Source organism: Rattus norvegicus, chromosome 18 (assembly GCF_021556685.1).
Source record: "Rattus norvegicus strain SHRSP/BbbUtx chromosome 18, alternate assembly SHRSP_T2T, whole genome shotgun sequence".
NCBI classification, from domain to species: domain Eukaryota; kingdom Metazoa; phylum Chordata; class Mammalia; order Rodentia; family Muridae; genus Rattus; species Rattus norvegicus.
The window spans coordinates 29378398-29402273 of record NC_141551.1 but is presented as its reverse complement, the minus strand read 5'-3'; positions in this window follow the sequence as shown (position 1 = coordinate 29402273).

The window sequence follows — 23876 nt, the reverse complement described above, 5'->3', positions numbered from 1 at the left end:
TCTTGGTGGATTTTCCCTTTGATGAATATGAAGTGTCCTTCCTTTCTGTTTTGATGACTTTTAGTTGAAAATTGATTTTATTTGATATTAGAATAGCTACTCCAGCTTTCTTCTTCAGACCATTTGCTTGGAAAGTTGTTTTCCAGCCTTTCACTCTGAGGTAGTGTCTGTCCTTGTCTCTGAGGTTTGTTTCCTGTAGGCAGCAGAATGCAGCGTCCTTGTTGTGTATCCCGTTTGTTAATCTATGTCTTTTTATTGGGGAGTTGAGTCCATTGATGTTGAGAGCTATTAAGGAATAGTGATTATTGCTTCCTGTTATATTCATATTTGGATGTGAGGTTATGTTTGTGTGCTTTTCTTCTCTTTGTTTTGTTGCAAGACGATTAGCTTCTTGGTTTTTCTAGGGTATAGCTTGCCTCCTTATGTTGGGTTTTATCATTTATTATCCTTTGTACTGCTGGATTTGTAGAAAGATATTGTGTAAATTTGGTTTTGTCATGGAATATCTTGGTTTCTCCATCTATGTTAATTGAGAGTTTTGCAGGATATAGTAACCTGGGCTGGCATTTGTGTTCTCTTAGAGTCTGTATGACATCTGTCCACATTCTTCTTGCTTTCATAGTCTCTGGCGAAAAGTGTGGTGTGATCGTGATAGGTCTGCCTTTATATGTTACTTGACCTTTTTCCCTTACTGCTTTTAATATCCTTTCTTTATTTTGTGCATTTGGTGTTTTGAGTATTATGTGATGGGAGGAGCTTCTTTTCTGGTCCAATCCATTTGGAGTTCTGTAGGCTTCTTGTACGCTTATGGGTATCTCTTTAGGTTATGGAAGTTTTCTTCTATGATTTTGTTGAAGATATTTACTGGTCCTTTGAGCTGGGAGTCTTTACTCTCTTCTATACCTATTATCCTTAAGTTTGATCTTCTCATTGAGTTCTGGATTTCCTGTATGTTTTAGACCACTAGCTTTTTCCACTTTACATTATCTTTGACAGTTGAGTTGTTGATTTCTATGGAATCTTCTGCTCCTGAGATTTTCTCTTCTATCTCTTGTATTCTGTTGGTTATGCTTGTATCTACAGCTCCTTGTCTCTTCTTTTGGTTTTCTATATCCAGTGTTGTTTCCATGTGTTCTTTCTTGATTGCTTCTATTTCCATTTTTAATTTCTTCACCTGTTTGATTGTGTTTTCCTGGAATTCTTTCAGGGATTTTTGTGATTGCTCTCTGTTGGCTTCTACTTGTTTATTTATGCTTTCCTGCGTTCCTCTAAGTTAGTTCTTCATGTCTTTCCTGAAGTCCTCCAGCATCATTATCAAATATGATTTTGAATCTAGATCTTGCTTTTCTGGTGTGTTTGGATATTCCATGTTTGCTTTGTTGGGAGAATTGGGCTCCACTGATGCCATGTAGTCTTGGTTTCTGTTGCTTGGGTTCCTGCGATTGCCTCTCGCCATCAGATTATCTCTAGTGTTACTTTGTTCTGCTATTTCTGACAGTGGCTAGACTGTCTTATAAGCCTGTGTGTCAGGAGTGCTGTAGACCTGTTTTCCTGTTTTCTTTCAGCCAGTTATGGGAACAGAGCGTTCTGCTTTCGTGTGTATAGTCTTTTCTGTCTACTGGTCTTCAGCTGTTCCTGTGGGCCTGTGTCCTGAGTCAACCAGGCAGGTTGCTTGGAGCAGAAAATTTGGTCTTACCTGTGGTCACGCCACTCAAGTTGCTCGTGGGGGGCTGCTTTTGGGCTCTCGGTGAGGTTGGCAACCAGGAGGGCCTGCCCCGCCTTTTCCGGGCGCCCCCGCTCACCAGGGTCCCTGATGGCATTAGGTGTTTTCCTCTGGAGTCAGAAATGTGGGCAGAGTGTAGTCTCTTCTGGCTTCCCAGGCATGTTTGCCCCTCTGTAGGTTTAGCTCTCCCTCCCACGGGATTTGGGTGCAATGAACTATTGACTGCGTCCCTTCAGGTCCAGGCAGTGTCTGGACTTTGGGGGACTTGCCGTTCCAGTGCCCCTATTTTCTGGTTCCCAGAGGCCATATACTGTTTCCTCTTGGGCCAGGGATGTGGGCAGGAGTGGTTAGTATTGGTGGTCTCTCCTGCTCTGCAGTCTCAGGAGTGCCCACTTCTCCGGGTGGTGAACTCCCTCTCCCAAGGGGTTTGGGATCAGTGAGCTGCTGGCCGGGTTCACCGTGGTTGGGGCTCCAGCTTTCAGCATTCATTTCTTAGCGTCATCAATCTTATCTAGTTTTGGTGGTTGTGTATATATGGGCCACATGTCGGGCAGGCTGAGAGTGGCTATTCGTCAATCCCTGCTCTAAATTTTGCCTTCATGTCCCCTCCTATGGATATTTTGTTCCCTCTTTTAAGAAGGAGTGGGAGCATTTGCATTTTTGTCATCCTTGTTGAGATTCCTGTGGTCTGTGGATCGAATATTGCGTAATTCAAACTTTTGGGGTAATATCCATTTATCAGTGAGTGCATACCATGTGTGTTTTTGTGATTGGGTTACCTCACTCAGGATATTTTCTAGTTCATTCCAATTGCCTATGAATTTCATAAAGTCATTGTTCTTGATAGCTGAGTAATACTCCATGTGTAGATATACCACATTTTCTGTATCCATTCCTCTGTTGAAGGGCATCTGGGTTCTTTCCAGCTTCTGGCAATTATAAATGAGGCTGCTCTGAACATAGTGGAGCATGTGTCTTTGTTATATGTTGGGGCATCTTTTGGGTATATGCCCAGGAGAGGTATAGCTAGTTCCTCAGATAGTGCAATGCTCAGTTTTCTGAGGAATTGCCAGATTGATTTCCAGAGTGGTTGTACCAGTTTGTATCCCCATGAACAATGGAGGAGTGTTCCTTTCTCTACACATCCTCCAGCATTTTTTGTCATCTAAGTTTTTTATCATAGCCATTCTAACTGATGTGAGTTGGAATCTCAGGGTTATTTTATTTGCACTTCCCTGATGACTAAGGGTGTTGAATGTTGGGAGCAATGCCCTTAAAACCCTCCATTATTGATATTATATGACTGGGTTCATGGAAAATCCCCACCCAGCTGCAGAAGACTAATACAAATCTGGTGGTCAGGATGAATTATGATATGACAAAGTTGTGACTTTGCTGAGAAATACATCTGACGTCAGGATGCCCAATGATATGACCTGTAACCTTTCTAAAAAACCAACATCCTGCTGACTAATAAATATGACAAACCTGTAACCTTTTTGAAAAACCACCACCCTGTTGACATCTGGTGACCACAAGAGAGCTGTATCTTTGGTCTACATAAATGTTTCCCACTTCCTCCCTCTCTCTGCTACCCCTGTTATGGTATAAATTCAGCCTTGGGAAAAAACAAAATTGTCTCCTTGATCAAACCCTTGTCTTGGCGTCCTTCGTGTCTCTTGTTCCCCATTCTCTTCCAGGTACCCTCTGCACCCTCATTGACTGTCCTGCAGGATGAGAACATTTTTTAGGTGCTTTTCGGCCATTCAATATTTCTCACCTGAGAATTTTTGGTTTAGCTCTGTACCCCATTTTTAATAGGGCTATTTGGCTCTCTGGAGTCTAACTTCTTGAGTTCTTTGTATATTTTGGATATTAGCCTTCTATCAGATATATGATTGGTAGAGATCTTTTCACAATCTTTTGGTTGCCATTTTGTTCTAATGACAGTGTCATTTGCCTTACAGAAGCTTTGCAGTTTTATGAGGTCCCATTTGTCGATTCTTGATCTTAGAGCATAGGCCATTGGTTTTTTTGCCCAGGAAATTTTCCCCAGTGTCAATGTGGTTGAGACTCTTCCTCACTTTTTTCTATTAGTTTGAATGTATCTGATTTGATGTGGAGGTCCTTGATTCACTTGGACTTAAGCTTTGTTCAGGGTGATAAAAATGGTTTGATTTGCATTCTTCTACATGCTGACCTCCAGTTGAAATAGAACCATTTGTTGAACATGCTATCTTTCTTCCATTGGATGGTTTTAGCTCCTTTGTCAAAGACCTAGTGACCATAGGGGTGTGGGTTTATTTCTGGATCTTCAATTTTGCTCCACTGATCTATGTGCCTGTCTTTGCACCAATACCATGCAATTTTTATGACTGTTGTCTGTAATACTGCTTGAGGTCAAGGATGATGATTCCACCAGAAGTTCTTTTATTGTTGAGTATAGTTTTCAATGTCCTGGGGTTTTGTTATTCCAAATGAATTTGCAAACTGCTCTTTCTTTCTCTATAAAGGATTTAGTAAGAATTTTGATGGGGATTGCACTGAATCCGTAGTTTGCTTTTGGCAAAATGCCCATTTTTACTGTATCAATACTCCGATGCCTATCCAGGAGCATCGGAGATCTTTCCATCGTTTGGGATCTTCTTTAATTTCTCTCTTCAGAGACTTAAAATTATAGTCATACAGATCTTTCACTTGCTTGGTTAAAGTTACACCAAGATATTTTATTTTATTTGGGACTATTGTGAAGGATGCCATTTCCATAATTTCTTTCTCAGCCTGTTTATTCTTTGAGTAGTGGAAGGCTACTGATTTGTTTGGGTTAATTTTATACCCTGACACTTTGCTGAAGCTGTTTATCATGTTAACTAGTTCTCTGGTGGAACTTTTGGGGTCACTTAAGTATACTATCATATCATCTGCAAATAGTGGTATTTTTGACTTCTTCCCTTCCAATTTGTATCCCTTTGACCTCCTTTGATGTTAGCTACTGGTTTGCTGTGTATTGCTTTTACTATGTTTAGGTATGGGGCTTGAACTCCTGATCTTTCCAGGACTTTTATCATGAAGGGGTGTTGAATTTTGTCAAATGCTTTCTCAGCATCTAATGAAATTATCATGTTGTTTTTATGTTTGAGTTTGTTTATGTAGTGGATTACGTTGATGGATTTCCATTTGTTGTACCATCCCTGCATCCCTCGGATTAAACCTACTTGATCATGTTGGATGATTGTTTTTATGCATTCTTGGGTTCTGTTCGCAAGAATCTTATTGAGTATTTTTGCATCGATATTCATAAGAGAAATTGTTCTGAATGTCTCTTTCTTTGTTGAGTCTTTGTGTGGTTTAGGTATAAGAGTAATCATGGGTCCATAGAAGGAATTTGGTAGCACTCATCTCTTCTATTTTGTGGAGTAGTTTGAACAGTATTGGTATGAAGTCTTCTATGAAGATCTGAGAGAATTCTGCACCAAACACATTTGGTCTACAACAATGCCAAGCAACCAGAGCTTCCAGGGACTAAGCCACTACCTAAAGACTATACATGGACTGACCCTGGACTCTGACCTCATAGGTAGCAATGAATATCCTAGTAAGAGCACCAGTGGAAGGGGAAGCCCTGGGTCCTGCTAAGACTGAACCCCCAGTGAACTAGACTGGTGGGGGGAGGGCGGCAATGGGGGGAGGGTTGGGAGGGGAACACCCATAAGGAAGGGGAGGGGGGAGGGGGATGTTTGCCCAGATACCGGGAAAGGGAATAACACTCGAAATGTATATAAGAAATACTAAAAATAAAATGTAAAAAAAACCACATTTGGTCCTGGGTTCTTTTGGTTGGGAGATTTCTAATGACTGCTTCTATTTCTTTAGGAGTTTTGGGGTTGTTTAGATGGTTTATTTGTTCCTGATTTAACTTTGGTACCTGGTATCTGTCTAGAAAATTGTCCATTTCCTCCAGATTTTTCAATTTTATCAAATGTAGGCTTTTGTAGTAGGATCTGATGATTTTTTTTATTTCCTCAGATTCTGTTATGTTTCCTTTTTCGTTTCTGATTTTGTTAACTTGGATATACTTTCTGTGCCCTGTGGTTAGTCTGGCTAAGGGTTTATTTATCTTGTTGATTTTCTCAAAGAACCAGCGTCTGGTTTTGTTGATTCTTTGTATAGTTCTTTTCCTTTCTACTTGGTTGATTTAGCCCTGAGTTTGATTATTTCCTGCCTTCTACTCCTCTTGGGTTTCTTTCTTTCTTTTTTAAATTTATTTATTTTATGTATGTGGGAACACTGTCACTGTCTTCAGACACACCAGAGGAGGGCATCAGATCTCATTACAGATGGTTGTGAGCCACCATGTGGTTGCTGGGAATTGAACTCAGGATCTCTGGAAGAGCAGTCGGGGCTCTTAACCGCTGAGCCATCTCTCCAGCCCTATTTATTTCTTTTTGTCCTAGAACTTTTGGTGGGGTTTCAAGCTGCTGACACATGCTCTCTCCTGTTTCTTTTTTTCAGACACTCAGAGCTATGAGTTTTCCTCTTAGCACTGCTTTCATTATGTCTCATAAGTTTGGATATGTTGTATCTTCATTTTCATTAAATTCTAAGAAGTCTTTAATTTCTTTCTTTATTTCTTCCTTGACCAAGTTGTCATTGAGTAGAGTGTTGTTCAACTTCCATGTATATGTGGATTTTCTGTCATTATTGAAGACCAGCCTTAGTCTGTGGTGATCTGATAGGATGCATGGGATTATTTCTATCTTCCAGTATCTGTTGAGGCCTGTTTTGTGACTGATTGTGTGGTCAATTTTGGAGAAGGTACCATGAGGTGGTGAGAAGAAGGTATATCTTTTTGTTATAGGATGGAATGTTCTATAAATAAGGAAGGGGAGGGGGGAGGGGGATGTTTGCCTGGAAACCGGGAAAGGGAATAACACTCGAAATGTATATAAGAAATACTCAAGTTAATTAAAAAAATATTTGTTTAATCCATTTGGTCTTTAACTTCTGTTAGTTTCTCTATGTTTCTCTTTAATTTTTTGTTTCCATGATCTGTCCATTCATGTGAGTGGCATGTTGAAATCTCCTCCTATTATTGTATGAGGTGCAATATGTGATTTGAGCTTTAGTAAGGTTTCTTTTATGAATGTAAGTGCCCTTGTATTTGGAGCATAGATATTTAGGATTGAGAGTTCATATTGGTGGATTTTTTCTTTGATGAATATGAAGTGTCTTTCCTTATCTTTTTTGATAACTTTTGGTTGAAAGTTGATTTTGTTCAATATTTGAATGGCTACTCCAGCTTATCTTTTTAGACCATTTACTTAGAATGTGGTTTTCCAGCCTTTTACTCTGAGGTAGTGTCTGACTTTGTCTGTGGGGTGTGTTTCCTGTATGCAGTAAAATGATTGGTCCTCTTTACACATCCAGTCTCTTAGTATATGTCTTTTATTGTGGAATTGAGTCCATTGATGTTGAGAGATATTAAGGGATAGTGATTGTTGCTTCCTGTTATTTTCATACTTAGAGGTGGGATTATGTTTGTGTGTCTTTTTTGGTTTTGTTGCTAGGAGATTACTTTCTTTTTTTTTTTTAGGGTGTCGTTTCCCTCCTTGTGTTGGGATTTTCCATCTATTATCCTTTGTAGGGCTGGATTTGTAGAAAGATACTGAGTAAATTTGTTTTTTTATCGAATATCTTGGTTTCTCCCTCTATTTTAATTGAGAGTTTTGCTGGATGTAGTAGCCTGGGCTGGCATTTGTGTTCTCTTTGGATCTGTATGACATCTGTCCAGGATCTTCTGGCTTTCACAGTCTCTGGTGAGAAGTCTGGTGTAATTATGATAGATCTTCCTTTATATGTTACTTGACCTTTTTCCCTTACTGCTTTTAATATTCTTTCTTTGTTTTGTGCATTTGGTGTTTTGACCATTATGTGATGGGAGGAATTTATTTTCTGGTCCAACCTATTTGGAGTTCTGTAGGCTTCTTGTATGTTTATGGGCATCTCTTTCTTTAGGTTAGGTTAAATTTTCTCTCATAATTTTGTTGAAAATACTTACTGGCCCTGTAGTTTGGGAGTCTTCACTCTCTTCTATACCTATTAGCCTTAGGTTTGATCTTCTCCTTGTGTCCTGGACTTCCTGTATATTTTGGGCTAGGAGCTTTTTGTGTTTTACATTATCTTTGACAGTTGTGTCGATGTTTTCTATAGTATCTTCTGCTCCTGAGATTCTCTCTTCTCTCTCTTGTATTCTGTTGGTGATGCTTGCAACTATGACTCTTGATTTCTTCCCCAGGTTTTCTATCTCCAGGGTTGTCTCCCTTTTAACTTTCTTTATTGTTTCTGTTTCCATTTTTATCTCCTGGATGGTTTTGTTTAATTCCTTCTCCTGTTTGCTTGTGTTTTCCTGTAATTCTTTAAGTGATTTTTGTATTCCCTCTTTAAAGGCTTCTACTTGTTTACTTGTATTGTTCTGTATTTCTTTAAGGGAGTTATTTATGACCTTCTTAAAGTCCTCCATCATCATGATAAAATGTGATTTGAAATCTAAATCTTGCTTTTCTCGTGTGTTTTGATTTCCAGTATTTGCTTTGTTGGGGGAACTGGCTCAGATGATACCAAGTAGTCTTGCTTTCTGTTGCTTGGTTTCATGAGCTTGCCTCTCACCATCAGGTTGTCTCTGGGGTTAGCTTGTCTTGCTGTTTCTGACGTTGGCTTGACCATCCAGTAGGCCTATATGTCAGCTCTCCTGTACACCTGTTTTTCTGTTTTCTTTCAACCAGCTCTGGGAACAGAGTATTCTGCTCTCAGGCATGTAGTCGCTTCTGGCTGCTGGTTTTCAGTTCTTGGTGAGGGAGAAAGTTCCAGAGCATCCAAGCATAGGCAGTGAACAAAACTATTGGAAAACAGAAAGCTGGTTATAATGTTCTATCCCCCAATCACAATCAGCGAATTCAGGAGCTTTGGCCATGTGGTTCTGGCTTCAAGGTCAAGAATATAAGGAGTTACTGAAACAATTGAGCTGGTTGGTTGAATCTAAGAAATTAGTGGTGATTAACAAGAAACCATCATCACTGAGGTTAAATCTTCTGGAAAGTATTTTCTGAGAGCACACAGATACTGTGTTCCAAAGATAACCAAAGTTGTGCCTCATGCTGCAGCTTGATTTGCTAATAAGTCACCCAAGCAGTACTGTTAAGGTCCATGAGTTGCCTCACAAACCACACAAACACCAATCTCAGACAGTCAGTGATTGTTTATTCAACACACATCTTAATTCTGATCTATCAGAATCATAACTCAGAATTCTGGACTGAGCCATGATATTGAACATCTTTTTCCCGCAGCTTATTAAGGAAAAAACCCACAAAACCATAGTGAGCTCATATGCAGGTGCAGGAAGTACAGCCTGGTGGTTGGCTCTGACTCAAGCCATTTTATATATAACAGTTCATATTGACCTTTAATTTGTTGGGTCCTATGTAAAGCTTTGTGGAATTTCTTAAATTAGCAAACCTCATACAGAATCTACAGAACATAGCAGGATATGTGATGGCCAGCACAATCTTGCTCTGAGTCATTGTTTTTCTGTGTCAGTGATAAGCAGGAATATTGCAGAAACAGTATGAAATAGCTGGCAAGCAGGGAACAAAATATCTACAGATATTCTAGGGGAGGTCAGACCTCAACAGTACTAGTTTTGAGGTCTTGGAGGGGTTGTGGAGAGAAGATAAGGCCTGGAGTTTTGACAAGACAAGAAAGGTCATTGGTGAAAGTACAGCATCAGTTGCAGTTGACAGCCCAGTTGACTGAAGGGGTCATGCAAAGTAGTTGAGGCTTGGCACCATAAAGGGAGCCTATGAGAGGCTATTGGTGAAGCATGGTTTTTGTGAAACACCATAGTATGTTATAGATGCCAGTACTACTTACTGGATGACCACCAAGATTGAAAGAACCAGTGGAGTGGAAGCACCCTGGAGTGCTGCAGAGGGCAAAGTTTTAGAGGTGACCCTGTCTTTTGGAGGATTCCAGATCATGAATGGATTCCAGACATTGGAACAAGAAACTGTGAAGTCGAAGTTGCTCAAGACCCCAAAATGTCCAAGATGCCAGAGCTATGGGATACCTGCTGAGGAAACAGGTATAAAAACAGGTAGTAAAACCAGCCAAAGAGAAATAATTGTGCTGCAGCTAACAAAGCAGAAAGGAGTTGGACATCAGACATGGAAATTCAGATTTTGGAGTTTTTCCAGTTATGTGTGTCTTGATTTTGTTCAGGATTTTCTCACTGCATCATTTTCGAATGGTAACATATATCCTGTGATGTTGGACGTATTTGATCTAGTTTTTGATTTTGATTTTATAGGGGATTACAGTTAATCATTTAGATGAATCTGAGAATAGACTTAGAGATTTGAATTTTTATTTTTTTATATGAAAAATCATTTTACTAAATGAGTACATACACATTTAGGAATGACGCAATTTGTATATTAGATCTGTACTTAAGACAAAGTAAAGTAAGATATTTTGGAATTAAAAGCAAATGAACAGCTTCAGCTCAGATTTAACCTAAGAATCAGCATCTTTCATTATCTTAGGTCCATGGTGCACTTACAGCAGTGGTTCTCAACACTTTATTACAGTCCGTCATGTTTTGTGACCCCCAACCATAAAATTATTTTCATTGCTACTTCATGACTATAATTTTACTACTGTTCATGGATTGTAATATAAATATCTGTATTTTCCAATGGTCTGAGGTGACCTCTGTGAGACTGCTATTTGACCTCCACAACCCACAGCTTGAGAACCACTGCCTTAAAGTAATTGAAAACTTTAATGTGGAAGTCAGATTAGACCCCTGTTTCCCTCACACTTTACTAGATTTGTTAAATTCTAAGCCAGCAATAGGACCAAGTTTCCCTGTGGAGTTATTCTGTATACAATGGCTTACAGAAGAAGCTGACTAGTAAGGTCTTGTGATGCCTCCCATCACCACTGAGGCCTATACCCACCCGTGAAAATGCTCTCTGCTGCGATATGCTAGGCCATTAGAATAGTGGAAGAAGATCATTCTGAGATTTGAACTTTTAAATGTTGAGAGTGTGATAGACTATGGGGATTTTTGAAATTGGACTAAATGTATTTTGCATTATCCTATGGGTAGGTATGGCCTCCATAGACTCATGTGTTGGAACAAGCCTTTGAGGGCCAGGAAGTGGAATGTAGTGGTTTGAATATGCTTGGCCCAGGGAGTGGCACTATTAGGAGATGTAGCCTTTCTGGAGTAGGTGTGATCTTATTGGTAAAAGTGTGTTACCCTCTTGCTCTTGATCTTTGCTCTCTCTTTTTTCTCCCCTTCTCTTCCCACTTCCCCAGTCCCTTCTCTCCCTATTCCCCTCTCCATTCCCTCCATGTGCTCATGGCGAGCCCCTATTCTTCTACTCTTCTCTCATTAAACCTTTCCATGTGGAAAAAAATGTGTTACTGTGGGGGTGGGGTTTGAGACCCTCCTTCTATCTGCCTGGGAGACAGTCCTCCCCTGGCTACAGCTGAACCAAGATGAAGAACTCTCAGATTCTTCTCTGTGAGTTGAACTGCGCCTGCCTGGACATTGTCATGCTTCCTGCCATGAAGATAATGGACTGAATCTCTGACACAGTAAGCCATCCCCAATTAAATGTTGTTCCAGTTTAAGAATTGGCTTAGTCATTGTATCTCTTCATAGTAATAAAACCCCAACTAAGACAAGGAGTATTGGTGTTAGTTCTGTTTTGAAAGTCTTCTTTAGTCTTCTGTGCTAACCACCTGGCCCTTGTAATTTTTATGCTGCAGTATTTTTATTAACTCCTTCTGTTTCCTCAGGGGTTATATCCCTATCTAAATTATTTATCTGATATTGATATAACTTTGGTAAGTATTACATGTTGAGTAAATTGTCCTTTCTTTTTCAGATTTTCCAATTTTTTTTCGAGTATGACTTTTTAAAGTATGACCTAATGATTAGATTTCCTTAGTGTCTGTTGTTATATCCTTCTTTTTGTTTCAGATATTGTTAACTTGGATAATCTGCCTGTGTCTTTTAGTTAGTTTGGATAAGGGTTTGCCTCTCTTGTTGATTTTCTTAAAGAACCAAGTCTTCATTTTATTGATTCTTTGTATTGTTTTTCTTTGCTTCCATTTTATTTCAGCACTCAGTTTGATTGTTTCCTGTTGTCTATTCCTTCTGAGTGTGCTAACTTCTTTTTGTTCTAGAGTTTTCAGATGTGCTGTTAAGTTGCTAGTATGAGATCTATTTTTTAATGTAAGCCCTTATTGCTATACAATTTTCTCTATTATTTTCATTCTGTTCTACAAGTTTGGGTAGATTGATTATTCACTTTTGTTGAATTCTACAAAGTCCTTGATTTGTTTATTTCTTTCTTGACCCAGTTATCATTCATTAGAGAGGTATTCAGTTTCTATGAATTTGTGGCTTTCTGTTTCTGATTTTTTGTAGTGGCATATAGGCATCTGTGGGACTGTGGAAGGTATCCTGGTTCCTGTTTGAACTAAGGCTGGAAACCCCAGAGACCCTGAAGGGATGGTAGGAGTTTTGCCTGTTGCCAGGTACCAGGCCACTGTCACTGGCCACAGCTCCCCATAGATTTGTGGTTATTAGCCATATAAAGTCAACACCCCAGGCTTCTCCACATGAAGAGGATGTGACCTGTGGTCACATAGGCTCAAAACAGATCTCCGTTTTAATGAGGTACTAAAGGTCTGGAGGGCTTAGCCAATAAGCTTTCTTTCTCAGACGTTCCTCCCTGCAAAAGTTTTTAATCTCTGGCCCATCCTGAGAAGAGGGTTATGGTTTTATACATCTACTTTTTGCCATGACAGTTAATGCCTTAAAACCATGAACTGTCTCTTTTCAGCAGGATCCACCATGGGGAGCCATGGAGAAGGCCTTCGTCTACAGAACCATCTAATCTCCTGTAGAAGGACTCACCTCTCTGCACTCCCAGCTGTGACTGCTGCCAAGCCAAACCCAAGCTTGTAGTTATCAAGTCAAAGACTCACCCACCAGAACAAGCCGGATCTCCTCCCATTTCCCCCGTCCTGGGCCAGATCTACCCCACAGGTCCCCACTCCATTCTCAGCTGTTCTGCATCATCCAGTGGCACCTGAGTGTCAAGGAGCCTGAGAACAAGATGGCCCCAGCCTCATCATGGGCCCAGGGACCCCAGAGCCAGCTCTGGCTCTTCTGCACCTCAGACTGCACTTCCTCACCCCTGGAGCAATGTTCTGGGGCTCCCTTATGGTCCAACACCTGCCTATCAAACGTGTGGGGTGAGCAAGGTCACTTCTTTCATCCTGCCTCCCTGAGTGGCCAAGCACTGTGTCAGAGGAGACTTGGGCCCAATAACACCAGGCAGCTGTGCTTGAGGTGATTATAGATCTAGGTGCCAATTTTGGAGTTTTTGTTGGATTTGTGGTTTATTCCTTGGTTTCTGTTTCCTCTTTGGTCTACCTGGAATGGCCTGTGGTTGAGTTGAGAGTCTCCACCCAAGATAAGGTAGCCCCCATGGCCTCTGATTTAGCTGGGGTTTCTGCCTATATTGAGGTATGGAACATGGCAATCAGGAGTGGTGGTGCAGTTTCAATATGGTTGGGAACTACTGATAGAGTGGGCAGGTGGCCGACTTGGAGTTTGGCAGACAGGAATGACCTCTGGTCAAGCATAGGATCTCTGAACAAGTTGGGGACTAGGACACAGCCGTGAGGACTGGAGGGAGGACTGGGAATAAGGTGGGTAGGCAGCAAGTTTTTGGTGGAGGTCTATGAGCATGTGACTTACCTGACCTCTCGTCCATTAGGGATCTTTACTTTAGTTGCTGTCTGGGACACAGTGCTGAGAATTTCTCAATCTCTTATAGAAGAATTATTACTCATATCTTCAGTAATTCCCAGAACATTTAACATAGTTTCAAGACTTATGTAGTAAAAATATTGGAAAAGATCCTAAAATGTTCTTTTCCCAGTACTTGTATACTTGCTCTTTAAAGATTTCCCTTCTAAAATCAATTTCCTTCTTTTGTCATACAAGGAGAAATGCACTTGAAGGTTTTTTCACATAGATAATACTTATTGTATTCCTTTCCGGTGTGACTTTTCACACATCTTTGAAAGAAGAACCAAAACTAAAATTTTCTACAATCTTGACAGATATTTAAATATTGGTTCTTACTCTCTGACTAAAGAATAAAGAGCTCTGACATACCTAGGATCTTAGGTGAGGCCCCAATCTCTGCCCCAATATCCAGCATAACTGGGATACCCCCTTCCCCCTGGGACATAGGGGACTCAGTACTCCTGCCCAGCCAGAGGCACACATTTCTTCTGGTTTGTACGTGTTCCTGGGAGCAGAACCTGGGCTCTGCCTCTCTATCCACTACATGCACACCCAGAGGTGTCTGGAATCCCAGGAGCTCTGACACACCCAGAATCTCAGGATCAAAGGATCAAAGGATCAAAGGATCATAGGATCAAAGGATCACAGAGACAACTGGACTCCCAGGAATTCTGACACAACCAGGACCACAAGCTCAGAGACAAACAGGAGGGAAAGGCTACAGTAAGAGACAGCAAGGCTAGTTAGCACTGGAGAAAACCAGATAGTGAGAGGCAAGCACAAGAATGTAAGCACCAACTCATTGATAAGTGGCTACTAGCCCAAATGCTTGAATTGCCCTATATGCACAGAACACATGAAACTCAAGACGGGTGATCAAAATGCGAATGCTTCACTCCTTCTTTAGAAGGGGAACAAGAATACCCTTGGCAGGGAATAGGGAGGCAAAGATTAAAACAGAGGCCAGAAGGAACACCCATTTAGGACCTGTCCCACATGTGGCCCATACATATACAGCCACCCAATTAGACAAGATGGATGAAGCAAAGAAGTGCAGGCCAACAGGAACTGGATGTAGATCTCTCCTGAAAGACACAGCAAGAATACAGCAAATACATAGGCGAATGCCAGCAGCAAACCACTGAACTGAGAACGGGACCCCCGTTGAAGGAATCAGAGAAAGAACTGAAAGAGCTTGAAGGGGTTCGAGACCCCATATGAACAACAATGCCAACCAATCAGAGCTTCCAGGGACTAAGCCATTACCCAAAGACTATACATGGACTGACCCTGGGCTCCAACCTCATAGGTAGCAATGAATGGCCTAGTAAGAACACCAGTGGAAGGGGAAGGCCTTGGTCCTGCCAAGACTGAACCTCAAGTGAACGTAATTGTTGGGGGGAGGGCGGTAATTGGGGGAGGATGGGGATGGGAACAGCCATATAGAGGGGGAGGGGGAGGGGGAGGGGTTAGGGGGATGTTTGCCCGGAAACCGGGAAAGGGAATAACATTCGAAATGTAAATAAGAAATACTCAAGTTAATAAAAAAACAAAAACAAAAACAAAAACAAAAACCACTGATGGTTCTGGCAAAAAAAAAAAAAAAAAAGAATGTAAGCAACAGAAACGAATGCTACTTGGCAACATCAGAACCCAGTTCTCTCACCACAGCAAGCCCTGGATACCCCCATACACCTGGAAAGCAAGATTAGGATCTAAAATTCCATCTCATGAAGATGATAGAGGACTTTAAGAAGGACATAAATAACTCCCTAAAGAAATACAGGAACAAAACAGGTAAATAAGTAGAAGCCCTTAAAGAGGAAACACATAAATACAGAAAGTACAGAAAAGCACAACCAAATAGGTGAAGGAATTAAACAAAACCATCCAGAATCTAAAAATGGAAACCAAAACATTAAAGAAAACACAAAGCGAGACAATCCCAGAGATGGAAAACCTAGGAAAGAGATCAGCAGTTAGAGATGCATCACCAACAGAATACAAGAGATAGAAGAATCTCAGATTTAGAAATTACCATAGAAGACAGTGACACAATAAAGAAAATGCAAAAGGAAAAAGCTCCTAACCCAAAACAAGTAGGAAATCCAGGACACAATGAAAATACCCAACCTGAGAATGATGGGTATAGAAGAAAGTAAAGATTCCCAACGCAAAGGGCCAACAAATGTCTTCAACACAATCATAGAAGAAAACTTCTGTAACCTAAAGAAAGAGATGCCAATAAACAAGAACAATAAACAAGAAGGCTATTGTACCGGCTAGTTTTGTGTGTCAACTTGACACAAGCTGGAGTTATCACAGAAAAGGAGCCTCAGTTGTGGAAATGCCTTCATGACACACAGATGTAAGGCATTTTCTCAACTAGTGGTCAAAGGTGGGAGGACCCAGCCCATTGTGGGTGATGCAGTCTCTGGGCTGGTGGTCTTGGGTTCTGTAAGAAAGCAATCTGAGCAAGCCAGGGGAAGCAAGCCAGTAAGAAACATCCCTCCATAGCCTCTGCCTCAGCTCCTGCTTCCTGACTTGCTTGAGTTCCAGTCCTGACTTCCTTTGGTGATGAAACAGCAATGTGGAAGTGTAAGCTGAAGAAACCCTTTCCTCCCCAACTTGCTTCTTGGTCATGATTTTTGTGCGGGAATAGAAACCCCAACTAAGACAGCTACAGAACACCGAACAGATTAGACCAGAAAAGAAATTTCTGTCATCACATAGTAACCAAAACACCAAATGCACAGAACAAAGAAAGAATATTAAAAGGTGTAAGGGAAAAATGTCAAGGAGCATAAAGGAAGACTTATCAGACTTATACCATACTTCTCAACAGAGACTCTAAAAGCCTAAAGATATTGGGCAGAAGACCCTGAGAGAACAAAAATGCCAGCCCATGCTACAACACCCAGAAAAATTCACACTTACCACACAGAAAGAAACGAATATATTCCATGACAAATCCAGATTTAAACAATATATTTCCACTAATCCAGCCCTACAGAGAATAATAGATGGACAACTCCAACACAAGGAAGGAAACTACACCCCCAAAAGTAGGAAATTAGTCCTTTCACAATAAACCCAAAAGAAGAGAACCACACAAATATAATTCTTCCTCTAACAACAAATATAACAGGAAGCAACTATATTGGTTCTTAATATCACTCAACACCAATGGACTCAATTCCTGAAAAAGAGACATAGTCTAAGAGACTGGATTTGCAATCAGGACCCAGTGTTTTGCTGCATGTAGGAAATATATCTCAGTGACAAAGGCAGACACTAACTCAAAGTAAAAGGTTGGGAAAATGTCTTCCAAGCAAATGTTCCCAAGAAACAAGCTGGCTTAGCAATTCTAATAAACAAAATAGCTTTTAACCAAAAGTTATCAAATAAGATGGAGAAGGACACTACATACTCATCAAAGGAAAATTCTACCAAGATGAAATTCAATTCTAAACATCTATGCCCTAAATGCTAAAGAACCTAACATAATAAAAGAAACACTACTAAAGTGCAAAACAAACATTTCACTCCACAAAATAAAAGTGGAAGTCTTCAACATCCCACTCTTAGCAGTGGACAGATCAACAAACAGAAACTAAACAGAGATACAATGAAACTAACAGAAGTTATGAAGCAAATAGACTGAACAGATATCTCCAGAACAGTTTACCCTTAAACAAAAGAATATTCCTTCTTCTCTGCCAGTCATGGTGGCTTCTCCAAAACTGATCATATAATCAAACACAAAACAAGCCTCAACCAATACAAGAAGATTGAAATAATCCCATGCATCCTATCAGATCACAATGGACAAAGGCTGGTCTTTAGTACCAACAAAAACAACAGAAAGCCTGCATAGACATAGACACCAAATAATATTCTACTCAATGATAACTTACGAAAGAAATAAAGAAAGAAGTTAAAGAAATTTTAGAATTTAATGAAAATAAAGGCACAACATACTCAAGCTTATGGGGCACAATGAAATCCATGCTAAGAAAAAAACTTGAAGCTTTGAGTGTCTCCAAAAAGAAATTGGAGAGAGCATACACTAACAGCTTAACAGTACATCCGAAAGCTGTAGAACAAAAAGAAGCAAATACACCCTAGAGGATAGTGGATGACAAGAAATAATCAAACTCCAGACTGAAATCAACCACGTGTAACCAAAGAGAACTATACAAAGAATCAACAAAACTAGGAACTGGTTCTTTGAGAAAATCAACAAGAAAGATAAACCCTTAGCCAGACTAAACAAGAGGACATAGAGACAGTATCCAAATTAACAAAATTAGAAATGAAAAGATATATAACAACAGAAAATGAAAAAATGAAAAAAAAAAACAGATCCTACTTCAAAAGCCTATACTCAATAAAACTGGAAAATATAGATGAAATGGATGATTTTCTAGATGAATTCCACATATCAAAGTTAAATCAGGATCAGATAAACCAGCTAAAGAGTCCTATGACTCCCTAATGAAATAGAAGCAGCCTTAAAAATACCCCAATCATTAAAAAACCCCAGAGATATATGGTTTTAGTGCAAAATACTATCAGGCCTTCAAAGAAGACCTAACAACAATAATAATTCTCAAACTATTTAAAAAAATCAGAAAGAACACTACCTACTTAGTTCTTCAAACCCACAGTTACATGGGTACCTAAACCACAGAAAGACACAACAAAGAAAGAGAACTTCAGACCAATTTGCCTTATGAATATTGATGCAAAAATATTCAATAACATTCTCACAAACAGAATCTAAGAATACATTAAAATGATTATTCACCATCATCAAGTAGACTTCATCCCAGGAATGTAGGATTGGTTCAATATATGGAAATCCAACAATGTAATCCACTATATAAACAAAAAGGACATGGTTCTCACATTAGATGCTATAAAAGGGATTTACAAAATACAGCACTGTTTTAGGTTAAAAGTATTGGAAAGAGCAGGAATTCATGACCCATCCCTGAACATAATAAAAGCAAAAAACAGAAAACCAATAGCTAACATTAAACTAAATGGAGAGACCTTGAACAATCCTGCTAGAATCAGGCACAAGACAAAGCTTCCCACTCTCCTCTTATCTATTCAATATAGTACTGGAGATGTTACTCAGAGCAATTAGGCAACAAAAGGCGATCAAAGGGTTATAAATTGGAAACGTGAAAGTCAAGATATCACTATTTGCAGATGATATGATAGTATTCATAAGCAACTCCAAAAAATCCACAAGAGAACTCCTACTGTTAAGAAACAACTTCAGCAAAGTGGCTGGATGTAAAATTAACTCAAGTAAAACAATAGCCTTCTTGTACTCAAAGGATAAATAGACTGAGAAAGAAATTGGTTAAGTGACACCCTTCACAGTAGTCGCAGATAATATAAAATACCTTGGTGTGACTGTAACTAAGCAAGAGAAATATCTGTATGACAAGAACTTCTAGTTTCTGAGGAAAGAAATTGATAAAGACCTCATAAGATGGAAAGATCTCCCATGCTCATGGATCACCATGATTAACTTGGTAAAAATGGCCATCTTATCTACAGCAATCTACAGATTCATTGAAATCTCCATCAAAATCACAACTCAATTCTTCACGGTGATTGAAAGAGCAATTCTCAAATTTATGTGGAATAACAAAAATTTCAGTCTATTAAAAACAATTCTTAGCAATAAAAGAACTTCTGGGGGAATCACAATCCCTGACCTCAAGTTGCACTACAGAGAAATAGTGATAAAAAGCACATGGCACTATTGTAGAGGCTGGTAGATCAATGGAATAGAATTGAAAGACCCAGAAATGAACACACATACCTAAGGTCACTGATCTTTGACAGAGAAACCAAAACCACCCAGTGGAATAAAGACAGCATTTTCAACAAATGGTGCTGGTTCAACTGGCAGTCAGCATGTAGAAGAATGCAAATTGATCCATTCTTATCTCCTTGTACAAAGCTCAAGTCCAAGTGGATCAGTGATCTCCACATAAAACTGGATATACTGGTTCTAATAGAAAAGAAAGTAGAGAAGAGTCTAGAACATATTGGCACAGGGCAAAATTTCCTAAACAGAACACCAATAGTTTATGATCTAAGATCAACAGTTGACAAATGGAACCTCATAAAATTGAAAAGGTTCTGCCCAGTGAACTAGACTGTTGGGGGGAGGGCGGCAATGGGGGGAGGGTGGGGAGGGGAACACCCATAAGGAAGGGAAGGGGGGAGGGGAATGTTTGCCCGGAAACCGGGAAAGGGAATAACACTCGAAATGTATATAAGAAATACTCAAGTTAATAAAAAAAAAAAAAAGAAAAGGTTCTGTAAGACAAAGGACAATGCAAATAGGACTAAACAGCAACCAACAGATTGGGAAAGTGTCTTTACCAATCTTATATCAGATAGAGGGCTAATATCCAATATATACAAAGAATTCAACAAGTTAGACTCTAGAGAAACAAATTACCCTATTAAAAATGGGGCACAGAGATAAACAAAAAATTCTCACCTGAGGAATACCAAATGGCTGAGAAGCACCTAAAGAAATGTTCAATATCTTTAGTCATCAGAGAAATGTAAATCAAAAGAACCCTGAGATTCCACCTTAAAGCAATCAGAATGGCTAAGATCAAAAGCTCAAGTGACATCAGGTGCTGGCAACGGTGTGGTGACAGAGGAACACACTCCTCCATTGCTGGTGAGATTGCAAGCTGGGAAAACCACTTTGGAAAACAGTAGCAATTCTTCAGGAAAATGGAAAAAGTTCTACCTGAAGATTGAGCTATACCACTCCTGGGCATATAACCAAAACATTCTCCAATATATAACAAGGACACATGCTCCACTATGTTTATGGCAGCCTTATTTATAATAGCCTGAAGCTGGAAACAACCCAGATGTCCTTCAACAGAAGAATGGATACAGAAATTGTGGTACATTTACATAGTGGATTACTAATCAGCCATTAAAAAATGACTTCATGAAATTAGCAGTTAAGTGGACAGAACTAGAAAATATCATCCTGAGTGGGATAATGCAGTCACAAAAGAACACACATCATTGATAAATGGGTTTTAGCCCGAAAGCTCAGAATGCCTATCATTCAATCCGCAAACCATGTGCATGTTAAGTAGAATGAAGACCAAAGTGTAGATTCTTCAGTACTACATTGAACAGGGTACACAATAATCATAGGAGCTAGAGAGAAGAATGGACCAAGGAGGGGGAGGGGGTAATGGTGCAGGAACAGGTATTCGAATGGACAGGAGAGATGTACAAAGGATCAGGAAATTGAATAGAGACATGTAGCATAGTGCTATGGGGAACTTCAGTAGCCAGTAGAAAGTGTCAGACTCCAGGCAAGTGAGATGCTCTCAGGAGCCAGGGGTGATGACTTTATCCAATATACCCGACAAAGGGGAGATCGAGTCTCTAGAAACCATCTCTAGTATATAGACAACACCTTTAGTTGAGGGATAGTACCACCCACCCATCTCAAATCTTAAACCCAGAAATGTTTCTGTCTAACAGAAAGACAGAAAAAATGTAACAGAAACTGAAAGATGGGCCATCCAGAGACTGTCCCACCTAAGGCTTAATTCCATCTGCAGCCACCAAACCCTCGCACTATTGCTAATGCTAAGAAGCACTTGATGACAGGAGCCTGATATGGCTGTTCCTTGAGAGGTGCTACTAGCACCTGACCAATACATATGCATATACTTACAGCCAACCATTGGACTGAGCCAAGGGTCCCCAATGGAAGAACTTGGGGAAGGACTGAAGGAGCTGAAAGGGATTGTAACTCCATAAGAAGAGCTATATCAAGTAACTGGACCACCCAGACCTCCCAGGGATTAAACCACCAACTAAAGAGTATATGTAGACGAACCAGTACTCCAGATACATATGTAACAGAGGATGGCCTTATCTGACATCAATGGGAGGGGAGGGAGGCCTGATGCCCCAGTGTAGGTGGATGGTAGAGGGTTGAGGTTGGAGTGGGTGAATGGGTGGTGCAGTACCCTCATTGGAGTAAAGGGTGGAGAGATGGGGGATGTGATGGGGGGGTTTGTGGTGGGGTAACCAAGGAGGGGGGATGTCATTTGAAATGTAAATGAATAAAATCATTAATAAAATAACATAAAATAAATAAAAAATTGGGTTCCATAGGCCCCCCAGGAAGTGGTCCTATTAGAAAGTGTGTCCTTGTTGGAGGTGTGCTACTAGGAGTTGAACTTTGATGTCTCAGATACTCAAGCCTGGTCAGTGTCACTTTCACTTCTGTTGTCTATGATCAAGATGTAGACTTCTCAGCTCCTTCTCCAGCACTACATCTGTCTGCAAACCACCATGCTTCCTGCCATGACAATAATAGACTAAACCTTGAAAACTGTAAGACAGTTTTAATCAAATGTTTTTCTTTATAAAAACTAATGAGAAATATTTAAGAGCCTACTTAAATTTCCTGTTTGTATGAGTTCTCTTAAGCATGTGTACATATATATATATATGTGTGTGTATATATATATATATATATATATATATATATATGAACTTTCCTTAGATTAAAATAATTTTTGTCTAGTATGAGTTTTTGTATTTCATTAGGGAGAAGAAGCAGCTGAGTATGTTTTTTCCAGGTTTCTTCAGGTTACTCCTCTCTATTAAGAAGCAGAGTGAGTCTTTGGGGAAATTGATTAGTGGTTAGGTGCACTGTCTTCTCTTCCAGAGGACCTGGCTTCTATTCACAGCACCCACATGACAGCTTACAAGCATTTGTAATTTCAGTTCCATGAGAGTGGATTCCCTCATTTGGCCTCTGTAATCACAAAGCACTGCATATGGTATATAGAAGTACATAAATGCAAAACTAAAACATACAGGCAAATTCAAACATGCAAGAAATTCATACAAAGAAAAAGAGAAGAAGAGATAGGAAGAAATAGGTTTCATTTCATATGATTATGAATGTTGAGAAGTCCCACAATACACCACACAGAATTTAGAAAACCAGTTAAATTATTAGTGGAGGGGGCTGGAGAGATGGCTCAGCGGTTAAGAGCACCCGACTGCTCTTTCAGAGGTCATGAGTTCAATTCCCAGCAACCACATGGTGGCTCACAACCATCTGTAAAGAGATCCGATGCCCTCTTCTGGTGTATCTGAAGACAGCTACAGTGTACTTATATATAATAAATAAATAAATCTTTAAAAAAAATTATTAGTGGAGTTCAGCTCTAATCTAAAAGCCTGAGACTATATGAGCTGGGTTTTGCAGTTTCTGGAGTCCAAAAGCTTGAGTTTTGTTATTCAGAGGCAGGAGAATGTTGATGCCCCCAAAGCAGACAATAGCTGATACCAGTTCACCTTGGGTGAGAGCGAATCATCTCTATCTGGATTGATGATAATCTCATTTTTCCCAGAAACAGAGACACACCCAGAAATAATGTTTAACATGTCTTTATATATCCCTTAATTCAGTTAAGTTGGCTTTAGAAGTTAACCATTATATATGGGTTCTCTCAAATAAATACAGTAAAATATATGATATACAGTGCATAATAAGGTGCTAAGAATAATTTGAAGATTTGTCACTTTATTCAAATTATAGAGACATTTTTATATCCATACAGTTATAAATAGAAATCCAGATCCTTAATTTCCTGAAATATAGAATTCTTTCATTTTTCTTATTTTTCATATAAGTTTTAAGGATTAAGTGAAGATTTTATATCCATAAGTCTTCTCCTCAAATACCATTTCTAAGTGTACTTTTAAAATATAAGAATTAGCAACTTTCTCATATTGTATTATATCCATGTTTGAAATTCAGTATGAGTTCTCACCTATGCATTCCCTAAGTATTTAACAAATAAAGTTTTTATCACAGTTTTTACACTCAGAGTTTAATTGGCATCAAAATAGTAGGAGCAAATACCCACTATTACTGTATTCATGAAATTTTTCTTCACTGTAGTTGTTAAATGTACAGTGGTCGATGAAGAATTAAGCTTTCTACATTTAGTATTCTCATAGAATTTGTCTCCACTGTGTATTTTACATGATTCTTAAGATTCAAGGAACATTTGAAATGTTCCCTTTATATCTCATATTAATGTGGTTTATGTCCAGTGTGCTATTCCAAATATGTCTTAACTGAGAACTCATTTAATGAGTTCTCACTTTTAGTACTCTTCTACTATTCTTTACAGTATGAGTTCTCTAGTG